The following is a 24,426-nucleotide window of genomic DNA, read 5'->3' as shown; positions in this document are numbered from 1 at the left end:
ACCCGTCTTGGGCAACTCACAACTTCTGTAATTCAGCTCCAGGAAGATCTAGTACCCTATGATATCCTCTACAATGGACATGGATAATCAAATGCCACATACACATTTATTAAAATCTAAAATAAATCTTAAAATTATTAAGAACTATTAAATAATTATTTGAAATTTAATACTACAATAATTATTCTAAAACATCGAAGTGCTTAAAATTCCATTTTTTGTTGACTAAGGAATGGTTGAGTGAATATTATAATTCAGAATACATTTTATTTAAGCTTTGAAAACATTGTTATAAAATTAACACACAAAGTAATAATGGAGCAAAACTTGTGAAAATCCCATATGTCTCAAAGACTTGAACACTAAACAGAACACCCTCCAACCACTCAGATGTCCTGCAGCCTAAGAATGATGAAGAAAATATGGCACATTGACACCAGAGGTTGAAGGCAACTTTGTATTTGGGTTTGTGGGTGTCCTTATCCCACCCCTGATGGGTGGGATTCTTCTCCATATGCTGTGAATACCATTGGTTAGTAAAGAAATCTGCCTTTGCCTGTGATAGGATAGAGTAGAGCTAGGTGGGTAAAACTAAACAGAATGCTGAGAGAATGAAGGTGGTGTCAGGAGACATGATTTAACCCCAGGGAAACAGATGCTTAGTACAGAACTTTACTGGTAAACCACAGCCACATGGTGATACATAGATTAATGGAGATGGGCTAGTTTAGGATATAAGAGTTATCCAGAAATACACTAAAGCTATCGGCTAAACAATATTGCAAATAATATGGTTTTTGTGTGATTATTCTGGGACTGAGCAGCCAGTAATTAACTAGTGGCTTCCTACAACACACCACTCAAGGGCTTTCTTGGTTATAGAAGATAGCTGCATCAAGTTTTGTGTCTCCCATTACTAGGGGTCTTTGCTAGGGTTACTCTCATAGATTCCATGATGTTTCCATTGTACTAGGTTTTCCCTGAACTGCCTCACAGTTCCAGTCATTTCGCCCAGTATTTTCTCCCTGTTTCTCCCACCTTTTTCTTCCTGTTCTTAGCCTCACCCACCCTCAGTTTCATCTGAGAAATCTATTTTATTTCCCCTTCCCAGGGAAGCCCTCCTTGTTACTTAGACTCTCTGAGTCTGTGGACCACATCATTATCTTTTACTTATCAGCTAATATCCACTTATAAGCACATACAAACCATACGTTTCTTTCTGGGTCTGGGTGCAGTGATGTGGGATGCCCTTCTGTATATGTGCTGCTTTTATTGTTTGATGAATGAAACTGTTTCAACCAATGGCTTAGCAGAGTAAAATCAGGCAGGAAATCTGAACAGAGATATATAGAGAGAGTAGGTGAAGTCAGAGAGATGCCATGTAGCTGCCAAAAGAGACAGATGCTGTACCCTTACCAGTAAGCCACAGTCAATGCCAATACATAGATGAATAAAAATTAGTTACTTAAAAATATAGGAGTTAGTTAATAAGAAGCATGAACTAATAGGCCAAGCGGTGTTGTAATTAATATAGTTTCTGTGTGATTATTAGGGTCCGGGTGGCAGGGCATGGAAGCACAATCTCCACCTATAAGTCAGATTTTTTTTTTTACTAGTTGCCTCCATTTGCCTGAAAATTTCATGATGTCATTGTTTTTAACATCTGGGACTATTCCTTTGTATTCAAGTCTCCATGACATGTGGGATTTTTACTTTGTTCCATTATATGTGGGAAGTGAATAATTAACCCTGCCACAGAAAAAGGATCCCATCTATAAATTTCCTTAGAATTCCAGAATAAACATTGAGTCTGGAATTTATAACAATGCAGGAACTTTTATGGTAATTTAAGCTCACAAAAATGGACTAAACACATTTCTTATTTTGAGATGGATATGAGCCATTTAAGGGGTCAGGAATAAAGCTGTACTTTGAACATGATGCTTTGTATGTCAGTTTGACAAGGTATAGAATTCTGTTGAATGTGATTTCTAAATTAATCGAATGAGGAAACACATGATCAAGGACATATGTTTTGGGGTATATTTGCTGGATTTCTTTATTCACCCATTTTAGCTTCTTGATGCAGCATGACTTTTCCTCCTTTTTTTGAGAGAGGGTTTCTTTGTGTATCTCTGAGTGCACTGGAACTTGCTTTGTAGACCAGGCTGGCCTTGAAGTCACAGTGATCTGTTTGCCTCTGCCTCCCTGAGTGCTGGCCTTAAAGTCTTTAATCCAGATATAGCTTTATTGATTCTGTGGGAATTTCACACCAGTCAACCCAATCACACTTATTTCTCAGTCCTTATGATTCTTCCCTTCACCACTGTAGTGTTGTAGTTCTCCCACAAGGAAAACTAAAAAGGAAATAATAACAATTAAGTTAATAAAATTAAAATAAAAATACAAATAAAATATTGATTAAAAGCCAAACAAATAAGGTGCTCATCTATGCCTGCCTGCCATGATGGATAATTTTCTCTGAATGACACTTTGCATGTAGCTCCATAAATATTTCCTTCCTTTTTTATAAGAGATTTTTATCTCATCAATTAAAAATTAAACTAATACAGACTCATACTGAGGAGTATATACCATGGAATATTTTAAGATACCTGGTATCATTATTTTTCACAAAAATACAAATGAAAATCACAAAGATGTGTCACATGAATATTAATTTCAGTGCTTAAAATATAAAGTGCTAATAAGTGGGAAAATACAGGTGTAAATACATTGTACAGTCATGTGTTGCTGGAAGAACTGTAAATTGCTGCATTGTCTGTGGAAAACGATAGACAGTTCCTTAAGTTAAACACACACGTTTTGAACTAAAGTTCTGTTATAGCACAAGGAAGGTCTGAAGATGATGAAACCCTGTGCCCTGCATCAATGAACATATAATTACTGAATGTATAACTGAGCTATCTCTCACATATTTGCAGTATTGTAGTAACGTGATATTTGGTTAAAATAAATGCTGTATTTAATAATTTTAAATACTTTGCCTTTATTTTATAGCAGATGAGTATTTCTTCGTCTGAGATCTACCAAAAGCTGATCACATTGCCGTGGTGTCATTAATTAACTGATTTCTTCCCTTAGGGCAAAAATAAATCTTCTGGTAAGGATAAACTGTGGTAACTTCAATGACCTCTCCACCCTTGTGTTTAGGAAATAATTAAAGCTCTATAATGAAAACTTACACTCTGCTGCAGTTCAATATGATGGTTGCATTTCAAGCATCACCTCACTCTCCTGGGAATCATTCTTTCTATGAAAAATGAAAGACTAAGTTAATTAAAGACACAGGCAAGAATGTATAGTTAGACTTACTGGCATCAGGCATGTAAAGAAGATAAATAACACAAGTTATTGTTTGTTGAAATTTTACTATGTGAAAGCTACTATCACATGTATTTTATAAATACGTATTTATTTTTATTTTAGTTCATGACGTAGGAAAACATGCTTGTCTTTAAATTACAGTGACAAAACTAATGGTAAGGGATGTTGTACAACATACATGATGGCATGTATTTAATATATGGGAAACTATAAGATACAGATGTATGCTTGTAGCATAGCTAAAAATACACATTTTAAACTTTTCCATTACTTTCCCCATTTACTTATCTAATATATGAATGTATATGTATGAAGTGTGAGGCAGTACATTATATCATAAGGGTTCAACACTGGAACAAAAGAGAGACAGTTTTGGTGCATTCACAGCCAACTTTAGATGGCAGATATTACCCATGCCATAGTTCACATAGAGGACGATTATCTGCAATAACATTTGCAAAAGCAAACAGCATGACTTATGGACACTTAAGTTGTAGATTCAAAGGTGTTCTGCTTGGTTGTGGATAACAAGAGAAATTTACCTTAGGAATAGGCTGTAGGGGATGAATAGCTATAGATTAGGTAGATACAGGATAATCAGACATGACTCCATATAAAGAATATCTAAACATGATTCAAAATTTTTACCTAAAAGCTTATCATACCTCAGGACTCTATGACACATGAGTTGGTCTGAAACAGCCAAAATAGCAAACAAACAAACAGAAAGCAACAAAAGGAGAAATGATGGCTGATTGTTAAGGACTGTGGACCCCCAGACTCCTGAGTTTCCTATGACCCTCTGCCTGCTGGAGTAAACAACTTGTTTTCCTATGCTTGCAGCTGCTCTGAGCAAACAATTTGTTTTACTGTGCTTACAGCTTCTCTGAGCACACGACCCTCAGGAGTTCCTGAGGAAAAAGGAGTGGTTTCTGGTGGGCTTGTAGCTGAGAGTTAGGGTGTGGCCATTAGTCAAGGAGACTCTATATAAGCTGCCCTGGAACATAAGAAAGGAGTATTCTTGGGGGCATTCTTGGCTGTGTGTGTGTGTGTGTGTGTGTGTGTGTGTGTGTGTGTGTGTTTCAATCTCCAGCCCCTTGACAGACTTGTGAACCGTAGTGCATAGAGCAGGCATTGAGCTACAGCTGATGTGGCCAGACAGGACAGATGGAATGTTGTGGTGATTTGAACATTGTATTAAGCATTTAACATTTTTGTCATAAGAACATGTGAAGCTGCCTGAGATTTATGAAGTAGGGTTAAGCACATGATTAATATGGCTGCACTGTGAAGACCTTTTAAAGCAAGAAGAGTTTGAAGAATGTTTCAGTGCTATAGTTGAGAGATGATGGGTCCTTGGACTAGAAAAGAGAAAATGGAGCATGAGATAAGTAAATTGAATAAAGACATATTTAAGATATAAAATTGAAAAAGATCCTGGTGATTGATAGACTAGTATGATAAAGACATGAGTTATTGATGATATCTGCCAGGTTTTGCAGGAGAAACATAAAGAAAGGTGGTATCATTCACTAAGAAGCAGAACTTAAAAAGATGATGCTTGTCACAAACGAGGACAAGGTTTGGGCATAGTCCAATTCCATAGCATTATATGGAATGTTTGACACACCCATAGTACAATGTCAAGGTGGCAATTGGAAACTATAAGTTAAAGTGACAGATTTGAACTATAGATACCTGATACTCATGTTCTTGGATGTGTATTACTATGTATTGAAAAAAGAGCATGTTTAATTTTTTCTTCTTTAAAATTAATTCTCTCATACAATACATTCCAACCACGTGATCTCCTCCTTCCACTTCTCCAGGTTCAGCCCACCTTCCCTCTCCCCAAGGCCCCTTCCTCCATTCTTTTCCTTCAGGAAAGAGCAGATCTCCCAGGGGGTACCAACCAAGCATGACATAACAACACTAAATAAGACTAGTCACAAACCTTCATATAAAGGCTAAATGAGGCAACTTAGTAGAAAGAAAGGGGTCATAAGAGCAGGTAAAAGAGTCAAAGATGCTCCATAACCCAAGCTAAATAACTACAACACATTTGAGGAGAACCTAACACCGGCTAATGCAGGCTATGTGGTTGTCAATTCAGTCTCTGTGAGCCCCATGTGAACCCTGCTTACTTGATTAGGCAGGCAGTGTTCTCCTGGTGTTCTTGACCCTCTAGTCCCTAAAGTTCTTCTTCCTTCTCTTTAGAGGGGCTCTCTGAGTTCTGCCTAATGTTTGGTTGTAGGTCTCTTCATTTCTTCTCATCATTTGTCAGAGGAAGTTTCTCTGATGATATTTGGGTAGGCACCAATCTTTGACTAAAGCAGAATATCATTAGGAATCATTCCACTGACATTTTTTTGTCAGTCATGTTTAGTTCTTTCCTAGGACTCTGGGATATCCAGTCTTTGGGTCCTGGCTTTCTGGGCAGTGTCAGGGGCATGCTCTCTTTCATGGCATTGGTCTCACGCTGGACCAGTCATTTGTTGGTTCCTTTCATGAGTTTGGTGCCATCTTTACTCCAGCACAGCTTGCAGGCAGAACAATTTGTAGGTTAATAGTTTTGTGGCTGGGTTGGTGTCATATTGCCATCACTGGAAGTCTTGCCTGGTTTCAGAAGATGGCCAATTCCACCTCCATGTCCCACATTACTAGACGTCTTTTCTAGGGTCACCCTCTCAGATTCCAGGGAATTTCCATTGCTCTGTGTTTCTACCTCATCTCTGAAATGCATCCAGTTCCAGTCATCTCTCTCGGTACTTTCTACCCACATCTTTCCAACTCAACCTAATTCCTCTTGTTCCCATGCCCACCTGTACCTATCCATTCATGGAAGCTATTATTTTTCTTTTACCTGGGAAATTCTTTCATACCCCCCCCCACACAATACACCCAGCTTTCCTGATTATTGAGCTTCTCTGAGTCTATGAATTGTAGGATGATTATCTTTTCCTTACAGCTAACATCCACATAAAAGTGAGTAAGTACCATGTTTGTCTTTTTGGTCCTGGAATACCTCAATCAAGACGATTTTTTTCTAGTTATATCCATTTGCTTGCAAATTTCATGATGTCATTTTTTTAATAGCTGAGTAATACTCCACTGTGTAATATACCACATTTTCTTTATTAATTCTTTATTGGGGGACATCTAGGTTGTTTCCAGATTTTGGCTATTATGAACAAAGTTTCTATGAACTGTTCTTGTGATATGATTGAGCAGCCTGTAGTCTTATGGCCAAGAGTGTTATAACTGAGTCTTAAAGTAGACTGATTTCCACTTTTCTGAGAATCTCCCATATTGATTTCTAAAGTGATTGTGCAAGTTTGCACTCCCAACACAATGTAGTAGAGTTGTGAGAACTCATTTCTATTTAAACAATGATATTGGGTACTATGGGTATGGTCCGTTCTGGATATGTGAATTGACAAGAACAGAGGAGCGTGTAAGCAAGAGTGAGTGTTACAGCTCTGGATTTGCAAAGGTATCCTGACTTATCTGGGAGACAGCCTATCCCTAGAGCTGCAGAAGGACAATTCTGGAGGGTAGAGTTACAAGAGGACAGCTCAGGCCTGGATGGGAAGCTCTCCTGACTTGACGAGATGGCCCAGTGAACGATGGTCTCCCCACGGTATATAGCAACCCTGATCCTCTCCTAGAGATAACCTCTACAGCTGAGCTCTGCTCTGTTCCCTAATGGAACCTCCTAACAGAGGTACCGCCTTCTGTGCATACCAAGATGTTATATCTTATGCTACAATCTGCTAAAGGGGAAGCACCTGCAGAAATGTGGCAATCTCTTCTGGCTCTTGTGAAAAGTTGCTACTTTTTTCTGTTCAGCCTTACTCAGCCCCCTTAAGAGCCTGAGCAAGATGTTTTTTTGTTTTGTTTTGTTTTGTTTTTGTTTTTTTTTTTCCTGCTCAGTCCCTTGAGGCATGTCTTAGCAAGGTTCTTCTGATCTTCACCCAAGACTCTTTTGAGAAAGAGATTTATTTGGGAAGGAATTCAGGAGAGTGGCTGCTTCTGCCAGGGTGGGAAAGGACAAAAGCCCCAACTGAACTGGCTAAGGGGGATTTATTTAGGGCTTCAAGGGGTGGAGTTTTCCCAGGGAGATTATTTTATGTTCAGTGATTGCATAGCTTTCCTGCTCAGGGATTGGTTAGTTTAGGTGTAGCTGGTCAGGAGCAAAGTAGGCTCTAGTTTCAGGACCTACTGTTTCTTTCACTGTCCCCCCCCCCCTTTTAGCTCTAATTTTAGAATCAGTGTTAGGAATATTTCCTGACAGAGCCTCTTTGCTGGTGCAAAGAACTCCGATCAAATCAGTTTAGACCGAATCAAAAATATCCACATTTCGAGTGGCTGAGAGCATTGGGTGCAGAGGGAGAGCACATGCAATACCTAAAACTACAAGTTCCTTTTTTTTCTGGTGTGAACCTAAATACCCTATGGGAGTGGTTCTGACCCTCCCCACGCTGGGCAGGCTGGGAGTTGGAGTCTAAGCACTTGGCAGGCTAGGAATTAGAGTCAAGACCAGGTCAATTCCCAGGCCAGGGGCTGGGGTGACACTTCTAACTCAATATTACATTTCAGACTCTTTGGATATAGGGCTGTTAGAGGGTTAGGGTCTCACTTTTGACCAAACATCCCAGAGTCTTTGGATATAGGGGTATCAGCTCAAGTCTGGCTACTTCCTGCAGGCATGGGGCAAGGTGGGGGAGTGGAGAGCTGGGAGTTGGTGCACTCACGGTCAGTGAGAGGTGTGGCTGGAGCAGCATTTGGCTTGCTGTCATCCTGGAGTCCTCAGGCAGTTGCTTTGTGAGGGATGTGAGAAGGCAGGTGGCTGGGAGACAAAGATAATGTTATTATTGGCTCTATGAAATGGAGCTAGCAATGGGATGGGACACAATAGCAGATAAAACCAGATTTTACTTGGCAGATATTTTTGATCCTGAAGAGTTGGTACCAATGGTGAAGTCCCAAGAGCTGGTGCAGGTCTTTGGCATTGTCTGGGGAGCGCTTTGTGGGTTGGTCTTGGTCCTGGCAGCAGGAGTGACCTGTAAAATATGCTTGAAGCTGGCTGGGGTTAGAAAAAGGCGCTGGAGACTCTCGGTTTTTTTTTTCCATACCTGAATTTTGATATAGCAGCAGAACTTTTCCAGGAACTTGTAAGAGAACTGGAACAGATTTACGTCTTGGTGTTATAGCAAAAGGCTATTGCTTTAGGTTCAAAATTTTGAACATTTTAGGTGAACCTTTGAAGATACACCTGAAACCTGTTAATTCTGGATTATGAAGCCTTCTAAAGAGGCATGCCTGTCTGTATTTTAGCAGGAAACCTTATTAAATGTCATGGATAAAATAATAAGTTAAAAGTACCTTAAATTGTCAAATGCCATTAGACAGATCTGGGAGAGATAAGTGAAAAAAAAAATGAGAGAGCTTTTTAGCTATGCGAGCAATCCCAAATCTTCTCCTTGGCCCTTGGAGAATGCCAGTCTTAGAAACGGTGCTTGCTGTTAGCTTCTGAGTATGAGAGGCCCAAAGATTTTTCCTGTGGGGGGAAGATTTTAGTCTACCTAGCTTGGCAGGTTGAGATCGATCCACGAAAGGTGTTCAGGAAGCTGAAGAGGTGAACGGGTGGTTTTGCTGTGTGGGTTGCTCTGCCAAACTCAAAGACAAGGCCTGGAGGTGGAAGGTCTTCTGTCTTCTTGGAGGAGCTAAAGCATGCTCTGGAAGCTTGTGTGTCTGTGTTAGAGGCACTTTTTGTTAAATGCCATACCCTAAGATCTATAAAGGCATTTGAGAACCTGTTATTTAAACTGGGCAATTAAGCTAAATTTAGGCTTGTATTTTATCTGATAAGTTACAGTTACCTATGCTAGTAAATGTAAAAAGATTAAAAGGAATATTTTAATAAGTCAAAGAATCTTAAAATGAGCATGCATGCACACAGAAACATTTATAAAGTTATGCAGACATATTGTGGCCACATTATTTTAACAGACAGACAAATAAAGCACTTTTGGAAACCTGTGTAGGCAGGCGGCAAAAGCCAGAAATGCACAGAGGTGGTTCTATTAAGGACCACAGTAGCAGACACTGCAAGCGGGAACAGAAACATGAGGACGAAATATCCATACAGTTTTAAAGAGGAACGACAGGGGAAAAATGGATCCCTTGTACAGAGAGTCAAACAGCTAGAGGTGGGAGGGGTCTAGAGTGATCCCAGCATAAGTTGCAGAAGCTAAGGAGAGTAGAAGGACCCAGGGCAGGGGCAATTTTTTTTTTATTATTTATTTATTATGTATACTATATTCTGTCTGTGTGTATGTCTGCAGGTCAGAAGAGGGCACCAGACCTCACTACAGATGGTTGTGAGCCACCATGTGGTTGCTGGGAATTGAACTCAGGACCTTTGGAAGAGCAGGCAGTGAGTGCTCTTGAGCACTGAGCCATCCCTAAAATCCCAGAGTGAGAGAAACAGTAAACAACTGGGAGGGGAGGAAGAAGACCAGAGTGATCCAGGTATAGGCGGCAGGGGCTGGCGAATCATCTGGGTGATGGCCTCCATTGTCCTCAGCCGGTGGAAAGGGAGTGGGGTTTAGATCCCCAAATCTGGATCAGGACAGGAGCTGGCCGTGGCTCTGGGCATGGAATTGAAGCCATGTGGCAAACCATGGGCTATGAATCAGTGGAAGAGAGGTGGAGGGGGAGACAGACAAACTATGGGCTACCAATCAGCAGAGAAGAAGGGGGGCTCGGGTACATGCATCTGGAAATTTCAGGTTATGGATTCTTAGCCCCAATTTAAAAGGATTTTTTTTTTTTTTTTTTTTTTTTTTTTTGTAAAAGGCCACTTAAGAGCATTTGAGTAATCTACTTGGAATTGTAAGGACCCGTTTTAAAAGTCTATGCCCAATGGAACTTAAATCTGTTGTGGTACATCCACTGAACAGAGCCCTTGAGTCAAAAGGGGGTGCGTGAGAAATGAATGGGGGACATCTACCCATACCCAAGTCACATCTCAGCAAAAGTCTGGCTTCTGCTGTGTGGTTCAGGCTCCCAGTGTGGTCCACTGCTTCAACGAAAGCCTGAAAAGCAAAATGGGTCACCTCTGGGAACTTACCAGCATAGAGCAAAAGAAGGGAAACTCAGAAGCTGGGTCTGGTGAAGAACTTGGAGGATGTGTCTTTTCCAGCACAGCGGCACTGTGCCTATACAAAAAAACCCAAACCCATCTTGGTAGAACCTCCATGATGTTAGGAATATTTCCTAGCCTCTCTGTTGGCACAAAGAACTCTAATCAAACCAGATTAGACCAAATCAAAAATACCCATGTTTAATGAATGCCACGCTCTCAGGTGGCTGGGAGCATGGCAGGGAGGGGGGGTGGTAAAGACAAAAAAAGAGCACACACAAAATCCAAAACCATGTGTTCCTTTTGTTGGCGTGAGTCTAAATACTTTGTGGGAGTAGTCCTGTCCTGACCCTCTCCGGGGAGGGGTCAGTGCTTGGCAGGCTGGGAATTGGCAACTCCCAGGTCAGGGGCTGGGATGACACTTCCAACTCAATATGCCTTACAGTTAAGGCATATTTCTTTCACTGACTCTGGTTCTATGTGTAAAGTGTGCTTCTTTGGCACTGGTTTCAGAGTTAGGGTGTGGGTCTTAGATTCTGGGTTCAGGGCTAAAACTGTATCTTTCCCTGGTTTAGGCTTAAGATCCAGGGTGTGTTTCTTCTACTGGCTCTGGTTCTGGGTCAGAGTGCTAGATTTTGTGCTCAGGGATTGGTTGATTTCTTTGGCTAGCCTTTTACCCTACAGCCATGGGTCACATATTCTTTTGTACATGGAAGATTTCCTGACATCCTGGCTCAGTGATCTGGTCTGAACCTTTTCCCATCCTTCCCTGGTGGATGAAGAAGCAGAAGCACCACTTCATTCTGTATTCATGAGTGTGTTATTTCCATTTTATCCCTTAATAAAGAGACTTCCCTGAATTCTTGCTTTATCTGGTACCCATCTTGGTTCATGAACCCAGGGCCCTGGGATTAAGAGTCTCATTCTATACTAACTGAGCTAGCCAGGCCAAGAAGTGACTACCATGTGCTGAACTGTAATGCCTCCTGCTATGAAGGCCAGGGGAGGAGATGGCGTGGCCAGACTTCCTGGGGCTGCTACCAGCTGAACTTATTGACCTGAGGTGCAGCTATGAGAGCAACCAAGACCCAGCTGCTCGGCTGTGAACTTCCCTTTCAGTGCAGGACTTGGCTAATTTTGTCTGAGGGAAGGTAGCACAGGATGTTGTTTTTAGTTAGGTACAGACTAGGGCTAATATTAGCATAAACAAAAGCTTGTAAATCATCCTGATCTAGTTTTATGGTTCCTCTACAGAAAGAAAAAGCCTCTTGGTGGAATCTTGCATGGCAGAGGAGAACACAGGTTCCAGAACAGCCTAAACCCTTACCTGGATGCAGTTGAGATCCAGCGACATTTCAACTATTGCCTGTGACACTTGACTTTTTGTCTTGACTTGGTTATTTTCAAATCTATTGCATGAGAAGGTTATCAGTGAGTAAATCCCTACTACATCGTTTCTTGAAGCCAGTATCTTTTTTAAAAAAATATTTATTTATTTATTATGTATACAATATTCTGTCTGTGTGTATGCCTGAAGGCCAGAAGAGGGAACCAGATCTCATTACATATGGTGGTGAACCACCATGTGGTTGCTGGGAATTGAACTCAGGACCTTTGGAAGAGCAGACAATGATCTTAACCACTGAGCCATCTCTTCAGCCCCCATTATCTTATTTTTATTTGATGTCTCAAAAAGGCTTTTGCTAGACTCTGCTATATCAGTTTATCCAACTTTAGAGTCAAAATAGAAACAGAACGTGGAAGGGCCTCTTCCCCACTGTGGCCGCTAGTCCCCTTCTACCTGTAATTGTGTGGTTTAGAGGATGACAATGCCCACTTCTGTTGTTATGAGAGCAAGTCCAACTGAGGCTTCTACAGGGTCCACCTATCCCAAGAAAGGGATTCACATTCAAAGTTTTGGAATTTATTGGTTGTGGGCTGACTCTGGCTTTGAGCTCTACTTTGCTGATTTTTAATTTCATCTCCATCTAAAAATGTTTTCACAAAGATAGCATTGCTATACTTTTTTCCCACTACCCCAAATGGAGGCTCTGTCCTCAAGGCAGGCTTCATTTTCTCCTATTTCTTGATGAGCCGTTTTGATAATTACCTGCTGGGTAAGGTATTCTTCTAGTCTTTGAAAGCCTTCCTGGGAAGACAGATCAACAAAACATCCCAGAAATTCTCAGTATTCTATGCAGGTTTACCCCAGCTCATGATCTAGCTCCTTTCCCACTCTCTCAATGCTTTGTTCTTGGTCAGACTTTGTGATATTGTGGAAGAAGCCTGCTTTTTTTTTTTTATGAGGAGTTTTCCAGAGCTTTTGGAAATCTTCTGTCTTGGATGGACTCAGAGGCCCCATGAAAGCTCCCAGTGTGATCACAGGATCTTGGGGGCTATTTCTAAATTGTTCAGCATTAGAGGTTTCAGCTTTCTTCTCTAAGAACCATAGCTCTCCAATGACAGGAGAAAAAGTGTCTTCTGCTCTCAGAAGTTGCTCATAGTAGTGATACATTAAGTATTCTCTAATCCTTTCTTTCAGTTCTGCGGATTTGTTTTTGCTTCTTTCACAAATTACATCTTCAGGGGTTCTACCGTATTTATTCTTTGGATTTTTCTCAATCAAAAAGTGTGAAGAAAGCACAATGACAACATCCACATTCCCAAAGTTACAAGGAAAATGTTATGGTGTATCACATCCCACTCTTTCAGGAGTATTCAGATAATGGCCAACAATGTGGAGGGTGCACTTCTGCAGCATGTCCATGTTATCATCTGGGTGTACGAGACACATAAACTCAGGGTTCTCCAGAGTCTCTGGCGTCATTTAGCTCTCAGAAACTTGATTCTTTTTGTCAGCAACATACATGAATTTGTACGTACAACCCTCTTGTACAATGTTTGAATTGTCTTCAGATACAGTGAGATGCTGGGGATTATTCAAGATAAGATCTGAAAACGTATGTTCTTCCCCTTTCTCAATAGCTTTCCAAAATGTGGCAGTGAGGTTCTGTGTACAGGGCTTTTATAACTTTTTGCTCATTCTTTAGTTTTCCCTTTGCTCTGCATCCTTTGCAGGATGAGCTGTCACTTGTGATTTTGATCTTAGCCATTTTGACAGATGTAAGATGAAATCCCTATGTACTTTTGATTTAGATTTCCCTTATGGCCAAGGATGTTAAACATTTCTTTCAGTGTTTCTCAGTCATTTAAGATTCCTCTGTTAAAAATTTCTGTTTAGATATGTACCCTACTTTTATATGAATTATTTGGATCAGTTATATGTATTCCCTTGACCTCACTATATATTTTGAATATTAGCCCTCTTTCAGATGTGGAGTTGGTGAAAATCTTTTCTCTTTTTGTAGGTTTATATTATTTCCTTTTGATGGTGTGTCTTTTGCCTTACAGAACCCTTTAAGTCTCATGAGGTTCCATTTATTAATTGTTTGTATTATTGCCTGTATCATTAGTGTCCTGCTCAGCAAGTTATCTTCTGTGCCAATTCATTCAAGGCTAATCCCCACTTTGTTTTCTATTAGGTTAAGCATTTCTTAACATTGAAGTCTTTGATCTCCTTGGACTTGAGTTTTCTGCAAAGTGATAGGCATGTATCTTTTATATTATTCTACATAAAGACATACAGTTAGATCAGCACCATTTGTTGAAGATGCTCTTTTGTTCCAGTGTGTATTTCTGGTTTCTTTATAAAAAGAAATCAAGTATTAATAGGTGTTTGGATTGATGCCTAAGTCCTTGATTTGATTCCACTGATCAACCTTTCTGTTTTATGTCAATGCCTTGCATTTTTTTTTATTACTAAAGCTCTGTAGTGTGTCTAGAAATCAGGGATGGTGGAACCTCTGGAAGTTCTTTTATTGTGTAGGATCATCTTAGCTATTCTGATTTTGTGTTTTGTTTTTCCATATGAAGTTGAAAATTTTTCTTCCAAGGTTTGTGAAGAATTGTATAGGAATTTTGATGGGGAATTGCCTTGAATCATTCGATTGCCTTTGGTAAGGTAGACTTTTTTACCATGTTAATCCTGTTGCTCCATGAGCATGCTGTCTTCTCCAATTTCTTCTTTCAAAGTCTTGAGGTTATAGTCATACAAGTCTTTATTTTGCTTAGTTAGAGTTAACCCAAAATATTTTATATTATTTGTGGCTGTTGGGCAGGGTGTTATTTCCATGATTTCTTTTTCAGCCATTTGTCATTTGTATATAGGAGAGATACTATTTTATTTGAGTTAATCTTGTATCTAGGCACTGAAGATGTTCATCAGCTGTAGGCATTTTCTGGTAGAATTTTTGGAGTTGCTTGTGTATATTAATTATCACATAATCTGTGAATAGAAATACTTTGACTTCTTCATTTCCAATTTGTATCCCTTTGATCTCCTTTAGTTATCATATTGCTCTAGCTAGAACTTTAAGTACTATATTGCATAGGTACAGAGAGAGTGGAAAACATTTTCTTGTTTCTGGTCTTGGGTAACTTGCTTTCAGTATTTTTCCATTTTATTTTAAATTGGCTATTGGATGTTATAAATTAACTTTATTGTGTTTAGGTATGTCCCTTTTATCCATAATCTCTCTAACACTTTTACTATGAAGGGGTGTTGGATTTTATTAAAGGCTTTTTCTTCATCTAATGAATGATCCACATTTTTTTCTCTCAATTGGTTTATATGGTGGATTACATGGACAGATTTTCATATGTTGAACCATCCTGAATCTCTGGGATGAAGCCTACTTTCTCATGATTGGTGATTTTTCCTTGATGAGAATGAAGTATCCTTCTCTATTTTTTTGATTAATTTTGTTTGGAAGTCTATTTTATTAGACATTAAAATAGCTACACCAACTTCCTTCTTGAGTTCATTTGCTTGGAAAATCATTCCCCAACAATTTCCTCTGATATGTCTACTTTTGAAGTTGAGGTGTGTTTCTTGTATGCAGCAGAAGTATAGATACTGTTTTCACATCCATTCTGTTAGCATATGTTTTATTATGGGGAAATTGAGTCCATTAAAATTGAAGGATATTAATGAAAAATGCTTGCTAATTACTGTTATTTTATTTTTGTTTTTGCTGTTGCTAGTAGTGTGTGTGTACGTGTGTGTGTGTATGTTTTTCTTCTTTTTGTTTTGCTGGTGTAAGATTATTTATTGCCTCTATTTTTATTGGTGATGTGTGTACTTTACTTCTTTAGGTTTTATTTTTCTCTTCTAGTACCTTTTTAGGATTTTATTTGTATATTTGTTATTGTGTAAATTTTACTCTGTCATGGAATATATTGTTTTCTTCATTTATGGTGACTGAAAGTTTTGCTGGGAATAGTAGTCTGGGATGGCATCTGTGGTCTCTTAGAGTTTACAGGATATCTGTGGAAGCCTTTCTGGTTTTTAAAGTCTCCATTGAGAAGTAGGGTGTAGTTATAATAGGTCTGCTTTTATATGTTACATTGCCACTTTTAGTATTCTTTCAGTGTTATGCATGTGTAGTGTTCTGATTTATTATTTGCCATGTGACAAGGAGATGTTCCTTTCTGGCCCCATTTATTTGGTGTACTGTATGATTTTATAGTCATGTCTTTCTTTAGGTTAGAAAATTTTTCTTTTGAAATATTTTAAAAATATTTTCTGGGCCTTTGAATTGCCATTCTCCTTCTATTCATATCACTCTTAGATTTGGTCCTTTTATGGTATCCCAGGTTTCCTGGATTTTTTTGTGTGAGAATTGTTTTAGATTTAACATTTTCTTTGACCAATGACTTCTATCATATCTTCATCATCTGTGATTTCTTCTTCCAACTTGTATTCTGTTTGTAATGTTTGAAAATTCCTGTTTTCTTACCTAGATTTTCCATTTCCAGAATTCCCCAAGTTTCTGTTTTCTTTATTGATTCTATTTTTATTTTAAGGTCTTGAAAAGTTTTATTCATTCTTTTCAATTTTATTGATTTTCATTCTAGTGTTTTCTTTTTTTCCCTTCTATTTCTTTAAGGATTTTATTCTCTTCTTTAAGGATCTCTATTATCTTCATAAAGTTGATCTTAAAGGCCAGATTCTTGTGCTTTAGTCTTGTGGAATAGTCAAGGCTTATTGTAGTAAAATACCTGGGATTTGGGGGTGAATTATTACCCTGCCTGTTTTTGATTGTCTTCTCACATTGGTGTCTAGGTGTCTGGGTTTGGGGTAACTATAGGTCTGAGTTTGTCTTTGTTGGATGGGTATTTTGTTCCTTCATTTCTGATTCTTCTTTGGTCTTTTTGTTTTTATGGCCTGTAGTTAGGGCAGTAGGTGTGAACTCTCGACAAGAAAAATGTCTCTGTATGAATCAGGATTTATGGAGGTGGCGAGGGATCTAAGGATGAAATGGTTTTCTGAAGGGAAGGGTACTTTTGCTTCTTTTGTGGCAATGAATAAAAGGAAAGCTTTGAGTTTGAGAGGGTATAGAGAGCAAGAATAGGTTTGGTAGCAGAAGTAAGAGATGTTTCCTCTAAAGTAAGAAAATGTCTGGGTTAACACAAGTATCTGAAGTGGAACATTTGAAAGGAAAATTTGTAAAGAGCAGTTTCAGAGTGTGAAAGAACAGAGGGGAAAGTTTGTTCTGCTAAATGTGTAGTGAGCACTACCACCTTGTCCTGAATATCAGTGTAATTGGATATTAGCATATATATTTTAATCAACGAAAATAAGACAACTCCTATTTGGAAATTTAAAATATAAAATAAATTATAATTTGGGACTATATTAAAAATACTATTTAATACATATTAAAATAGTACCTTATATAAAATTCAATGCTAAATATTGATGTGCATCTCAATGCCTATCCTTTTAGTCCAAGAATCTTATAGATTCCTTGAAAGGTACTTATACTTGGATAATTAAATTTAAAGGATTAATTTTTTCTTATATACGCATATAGATCTGTATACTTTTAAGGTCAATGATACATTGATAATTTATAATTTTATCTTGGACTGCAGTTTAACCAAATAAGATGATTAGGCATCTTTTCCAAATTGTCTTGACTGCTTGATTTAAATAAACTGCTTCATCACTGGAATCTGCCTGCCATAACTTCCTCTCAAATTTGATCTGTTGTTTTCCAATTAGCAAAGCCCTGCAGCTTCACTACAGAATGGCTATGTAATACATCTTGGGCCTTAACAAGGTACTTTTTGATGTATTTCAATTATGATGAAGAAAGCAGTATCTTAATTAAGGAAACATTCCATTTTGAGGCTGTTTAAAGTGCAATTAAAGTTTATGGTTGAAAGACTCCTGTTAAGATGGGTGTCCCCTCTGTAGTTAGTAGAAGTGATGTGGGAAGCTTAAGCTAGGGCCTTGAGAAACAACTCAGATAGATGCAGAAGGCTAGTGCAGCTGAAGATTGCTAGGAGGCCAATTACACCACAGTTGGTATTTAAGCATAGTTTCATCAGCAATATTGAAATGTATTTAAATATGTATAAAGATATATCTCTGTATAAAATTATATATAAAGATATGTGTGTATATATAAATTATATACATATATATATTAAAAAGATTTGGGAAAAAGAAAATTTCCTTTGAAATTAAGGGAATTTAAATAGCAGAATTTGGTTGACAAAAGTTCACTGATTTGGCAACCATGTCAGTGTGCAGAACAGAAAATTAATCCTACATTAATTTGTATGCTACATTAAGTTGTATGCTGAACTCTAAAGATTTAAAAATTAGTTGATATCTTTGTTTAGCCCTGGCTTTTCTGGACCTCACTCTGTAGACCAGGCCAGCCTTTGCAGAGAAATCCTGTCTCAAAACACCAAAACACAAAAGAATTAATATGATTTTTTTGAGACCTAAAACAAAGAGACAAGGTATTCCACCAGAGTTAATTTTATCAAATGTTTCCAAATGGTAGGGTGCAATACAGTTATGGATCACCGAGTTCCCCCATTTTCCTTCTGTAAAGATTTGTTTGAATGTTAGAAAGGAAACTAACAATTAGATATGATCTAATTTCTGAACTAACAAATCGTATCATACATTACCATGTAGTTGTCACACTAAAGAAAAACTGCTAGGATACAAATATCATATTGACAGTCTTAAAGTTGATATGCTTCACACTCATTCTATGTCTAGAGGGTTGCAGCTTGTTGTCTGAGGCTCTTCGTTTGTTTCCTGGTTGCTGAGACCAGACTTAATTACACAGAAACTGTATTATTACAACACTGCTTGGCTTATTAGCTCATGCTTCTTATTGGCTACCTCTTATATCTTAAAATAACTCATGTCTATTAATCTGTGTAATACCATGTGGTTGTGGCCTACTGCCATGTTTCCATACAGCGTCTAGCATCTGTCTCCTGTGGAGGTTGATGGAGGAAGGTCATTGGCTAATAAAGAAATTGCCTTGGCCCATTTGATAGGCCAGCCCTTAGGTGGGTGGAGTAAACAAAACAGAATGCTGGGAAGAAGGGAAGTGAGCTCAGATGTGATGCCGCTCTTCTCCAGGGCAGACGCAATGAAGCTCCAACCCAGGATGGACGTAGGCTAGAATTTTCCCAGTAAGCACACCTTGGGGTGCTACACACATAAATAGAAATGGGAAATCAAGATGTAAGAATTAGCCAGTAAGAAGCTAGAGCAGATGGGCCAGGCAGTGTTTAAATGAATACAATTTATGTGTCGTTATTTTGGGGCATAAGCTAGCCAAGCGGCCGGGAGCTGGGTGGCAGGAACATGACCCCTAGCTCCTTTAACAGGAGGTTACATGATTTATCCCTGACCCCACCTATTTCGCTATATCTCTTCCAGCCTGACTATATTCTGCCATGCTATAGGCCAAAGCAGATTCTTTTATTAACCAGTGGTTGTCAAACATATTCGTAGCATGCAGAGGGGAATCCCACATCATCTCCTTTTTTCTGTGTAAATAAAAGGGAAGGTTCTAATTTTAACATAGGAAGATTACATACAACAAAACAATTATCAACCAAGAATTACAGTTATAATATTTAGCCCATTTACATTTGGCAAATTAAGGAAAATACTCTATCATTTATTCTATTTTTGTGAGTCTAAAATTTTATATCTAACATCTTTTATAATTGTAACTACCTTTCTTCAACTCCATCAAAGACTTCAGAAGGATATAATATTACCTAAATAAATAGGAAGTGCATTGTAAGCAACTTCCAAAACATTAGAATTTACATAGATATCTTGCTGTCTGGACAGTCACCAAAAGTTTTTTGTATCATTGGAGCATCCATCTTTTCAGCCTACAGGCCCATAGTATGTGGTAAACTTTACCATGAAGCAGGAAATTTGAAGGACAGTTCCACCTATATTGGTAGTTTGTCAGTCAGTCTCTGCTGTGTCCTGCAGAATGTCTGGTAGACTCTTTCTTGAAGCAGGAACCCTAAAGGACTGTCTCATCATTAGGCAAGTCATTTTTCTATGAGTCCTCCATGTCCAGTTCATGGAAGATACTATCAACTTGCCCAGGAAAGAGCAGTTTCTTAACCAAAAGGCTAAAAAACTCCATAAGGATCATCTTTGATGTCCATCATTCTCTTGAAGTACATTGGTGCTGCTAGGAAAAGATGTGTCTCATTGTCATGAAAAGTCCTAAACACTTAAAACATTTTAAATGTCATATTCTGTTAGGCTTTGAAAGATTTGAAGCTCTATCTAACTGAAATAGATCTCTATATATCTAGAAAGCCTAGCTAACATGAGTACAAGCTTAACTATTATAGATGGTTATCTATTAACATCAATTTCTTAATTATACATTATATTTTTGAATGAATTGCACAAACACAACACCTTAATCAAGAGCAAAAATATACCTATAACAAAATTGACCTGAAATTTGTATCAATAAACCAAGATCCATTCCAGTGCAAAGTATTCATCTCTATAGCAAATGCCCCTTTAAATGTAAACATTTATAAACAATACTTGGGTATTTTGGAATAGTTTTCTCCAAACTGCCTCCTGATTTTTGTATGGTGAAGTAGTTTTGGGGTTCCTGGAGATCTTTCAGGGGGTCTTGTTCCTTGAATGACGTTAGTCTGGAAAGAATTCACAGGTTCTCATCCTCTGTGGAAATAAAAGCAGACCCTCTTTTCCAAAGTAACATATCCTTAGACCCAAATTTTAAAGTCAAGACATGTTTAAAATACATATGTTGGTTTAGTTTAGCAACCTGTGCAATGAAATATCTCTCTGTACTTAGCTCTTTTTCTGTCAAAAACAACACAGTAATATACATAATCCATACTCTCTTTGTATATTTCATCTTTACATTTTTCTTTACTTCATTAATCTAGGACTGTCTGTACTCTGTCTCTTTAAAGACTTTGTTTAATTTTTTAAAACCATTTACTTCCTTTTATTGACTCTCTATATTCTTTCTTCTCTCTCCAAAGCCTAAGTATATTTATCCAACACTGTGACCCATTCAGAGGTCTTTTTTTTTATCTGAATCTGTCTTTATTGTTTATCTATAATAATTTTCTGACTAGGAACACTTTTATCTTTTAAACTGGTAAACAGGCATGGTTAGGCCAAATTCCGTGGTTCTGCATGTTAGTTCTACTCAGTCCAACATTGGAGAGGCATGTTTATTGCCTGTAAGAGCCATTCTCTCCATCCCAGATCTAGGCTCAGGTCGTAGTGGGTTTGTGTTGCTATTAAACTACTGTAGTACTCTGATCATAAACCCCATTTAAGTGCTTGGCCTCTTAAAAGAGTCTGAACTGTTTGTTCAACTAGCATGAACCAAGAAGCTGCCATTTCTTATGCTGAGTCAGTGAGCCTTCTGTAAAAGGAACTGCATGCTCATGCTTACCACCAGCAAGCAGAGCCCATCTGAAAAAATATTAGGCTAAACTTTGTTTTTTTGTGTGTGTCTAGAATCCTTTTCCAAGCTCTGTAAGGTTTTGTGTAGATTTAGTTGGCACACATTTGTGTGCCAATCTGTAGACTGAGGCTGTTCGCTCGTTCCCATCCACCCAGACCTGAAATAATTACACAGAAACTATGTTAATTGGAACACTGCTTGATCAATGACTCCAGTGTACTCTTAGCTAGCTCTTACATCTTAAGTTAACCCATTTCTGTTAATCTGTGTATCACCACATGGTTGTGGCCTGCTGGTATGGTTGTATCTAGCATCTGTCTCCTATGGTAGATACAATACTTCTCCCTGATTTGGCACACTCTCTTGCTATATCCCTCTAGCCTGACTATATTCTGTCCTGCTATAGGCTGAAGCATATTCTTTTATCAACCAATCATTGAAAAATGTATTCATATCATATAGAGAGGAAATCCACACCAGTAGCTCATATATTTTTTTCTTTACTTCCTCCTTCTTTCTCTGTCTCCTTCCTTCTTTATCTTTTTATTTCTTAGATATAAAAATTTGATATGGCCTTGGATTTTAGCCACTTTAAACTCTATTACAATTACTATCATTATGAAAAATTACTTGCTCCCTAAGGTTTATATAACAGGCTATTAAGAAAGAAAGATACAAAAAAGTCATTTTACATTGGTATTAGTTTGACTGAGCTCAAGGCTAATCTCTGTTTGAACATTTTTTAAAAAGTTACATTTTGACCTTTGAGTTTGAGGTTTTTTTTCACAGAAATTCAACTAATAATGTAGTGTAAAGTATTTTAATACGAAATAACTCAGTGAGTAAAATTCAATGAATTTTGGAGAATGATTGATTGTTTTGTTTTAGAAACATGATCATCATTGACTCGGGCAGTCAGCTATGTCAGTTGAATACAAAAATTGATTACCTCATCTCATTAGGTATACATAGGAAATTTGAGAATTATATACATTAGATACCACTACTAATTATATTTCAGTACTAATAGATTTTTTTATATTTAATGCATGTCTCAGCTACTATAAATCATATAAGTTATTTTATTCTAATTTATATCATTATATAAAATTAATTAAAATAGATATCCCCATGCACATATATATTTATATGACTTATAATACAGGAATTAAGTATGACTTTTGCAACTATATCAATAATTAGATTGGAAACAAAGCCAAGAGCTATTGATAATACTTTGGGTAAAATTTTCTTATTGTGACAAGATTTTTCTGTTTTACTAGTTGAATTAGACCTATTCATGTTATTGTAGCTAATACTTGCCATACAAATTTTTCAGTTTTTAGAATTTATAATTTAAAATCTAAATATTAATGCTTACCATATCATTAAGTACCTATTCAGCAAATGAAATTCTGTGAGGTATCATTAGATATAATTCAAGTTATGTCATATAATAAAAGGATTAGAGAATGAAACAAATAATATTATGGATATGTGGTATACATGTAGTAGGTTCGCACAAATACATTCCCTTTTTTGTCAACTGTTGATTTCATTGGTTAAGCAATAAAGAAACTGCTTGGCCCTCATAGGTTAAAACATAGGTGGGAGGAGTAAACAGAACAGAATGCTGGGAGGAAGAGGAAGTGAACTCAGACTTGACAGCTCTGCTCTCTAGAGCAGAGACGCCATGTTCCCGGCTCCTGGGAAGATGCACATGATGAAGCTCCGACCCAGGATGGACATAGGCTAGAATCTTCCTGGTAAGACCAGTGTCACACAGATGATTAGAAATGGGCTAAATTAATATGTGAGAATTAGCCTAGAAGAGGCTAGATAGAAATGGGCCAGGCAGTGTTTAAATGAATACAGTTTGTGTGTTGTTATTTCGGGCATAAGTTAGCAGGCTGCCTGGGTGCTGGGGATGCAGCCCCGACACTCCTATTACAACAGTCAACCAAGAGTCTAAAACTTTCAGAACTCTAACAGTATAAGCATAGGAGAGCCCTCTGATTTCTGATATTGTCATTTGATAGAACAGACATTTTGGGGAAACTGCTCATTCAAAGCTATTTTGTGACAAATGTACAATGTTTGTGATAAATATACAAGATGAAGGTAGCCAACTTACTTACCCAAAACTAAAGCTGTTTGAAACAGCCCCAACACACCACAACTACACATTATGAATTACTCTGGTGATTGGTGTATATTGGCGGTAGGTGTGTACTGGTGATAGGTTTGTATTGTTGGTGGGTGTGTACCAGTGGTGAGTGTGTATCTGTGGTGTGTGTGTATCAATGGTAGCTGTGTACTGATGGTGGGTGTGCATCACAGAGACAGATCATTTAACTGAAAGAAACAGCCCAACACACCAGCACCTCAATAATGATGGGTATTTGTGATAGAGAAGAGAGTTAACTAGACTTTCCATTGGTCAATGTTGCAACAAGTTTTATGGCACAATGATTTTACAAATGGTTGTTACTGTTGTTACAGAACAAGTTGTAACTCAGTGTTGCGTAATTACGTTTCTGTATAAAAATACTTGGAGATGTATATATTCTTCAACTACAAGAATTTCAAATGGTTTTCATGGGCAGTCCTTACTCAACTGAAGTAAAATGCAGCATATATTAATAAGGAATTATGTGAAAATTATGAACTATATTAACATTTTTGTAAATTGATATTTGTGTCAAATGAAAGTTGTTTTAAAAAACATTTGGAAGAGAAAATGATGTGGAAATAGGAGAAAGAAATTACCAATGACAAAAAGCCTAATTAAATCTTATCTGAAGTATCATATATGGAAGTACTTTTTACATGAATAAAGTTGCTATCTTGTAAACTTTAAAATACTTGAGGTAAATAAATACAGTATAGAGCTGCTTGTAATGGAATAAAATTATAGGTAGGTAATCTAATAATTAAACATGCTTGATGTTCATGAAGACCAAAATATTTTTATAATTTTTATATGTATCATCACATTTTTAAATAAAAAATATTGGGCATAGGTTGTTCTAAGTTTAAACCCAATTTCAATTTTAC

At 37.7% G+C, this 24,426-nt stretch overlaps 1 pseudogene; it reads right to left on the bottom strand.

Annotated features, from left to right (window-relative positions):
* Positions 1-12,234: 12,234 nt before the first annotated feature.
* On the bottom strand, positions 12,235-13,564 carry LOC101981117 (annotated as a pseudogene).
* Between the last annotated feature and the right edge of the window lie 10,862 nt (positions 13,565-24,426).

The sequence above is a fragment of the Microtus ochrogaster genome, linkage group LG10, assembly GCF_000317375.1.
Source record: "Microtus ochrogaster isolate Prairie Vole_2 linkage group LG10, MicOch1.0, whole genome shotgun sequence".
NCBI classification, from domain to species: Eukaryota; Metazoa; Chordata; class Mammalia; order Rodentia; family Cricetidae; genus Microtus; species Microtus ochrogaster.
The sequence above is the reverse complement of the archived record's forward strand: the minus strand, read 5'-3'. Positions and strand labels throughout refer to the sequence as shown.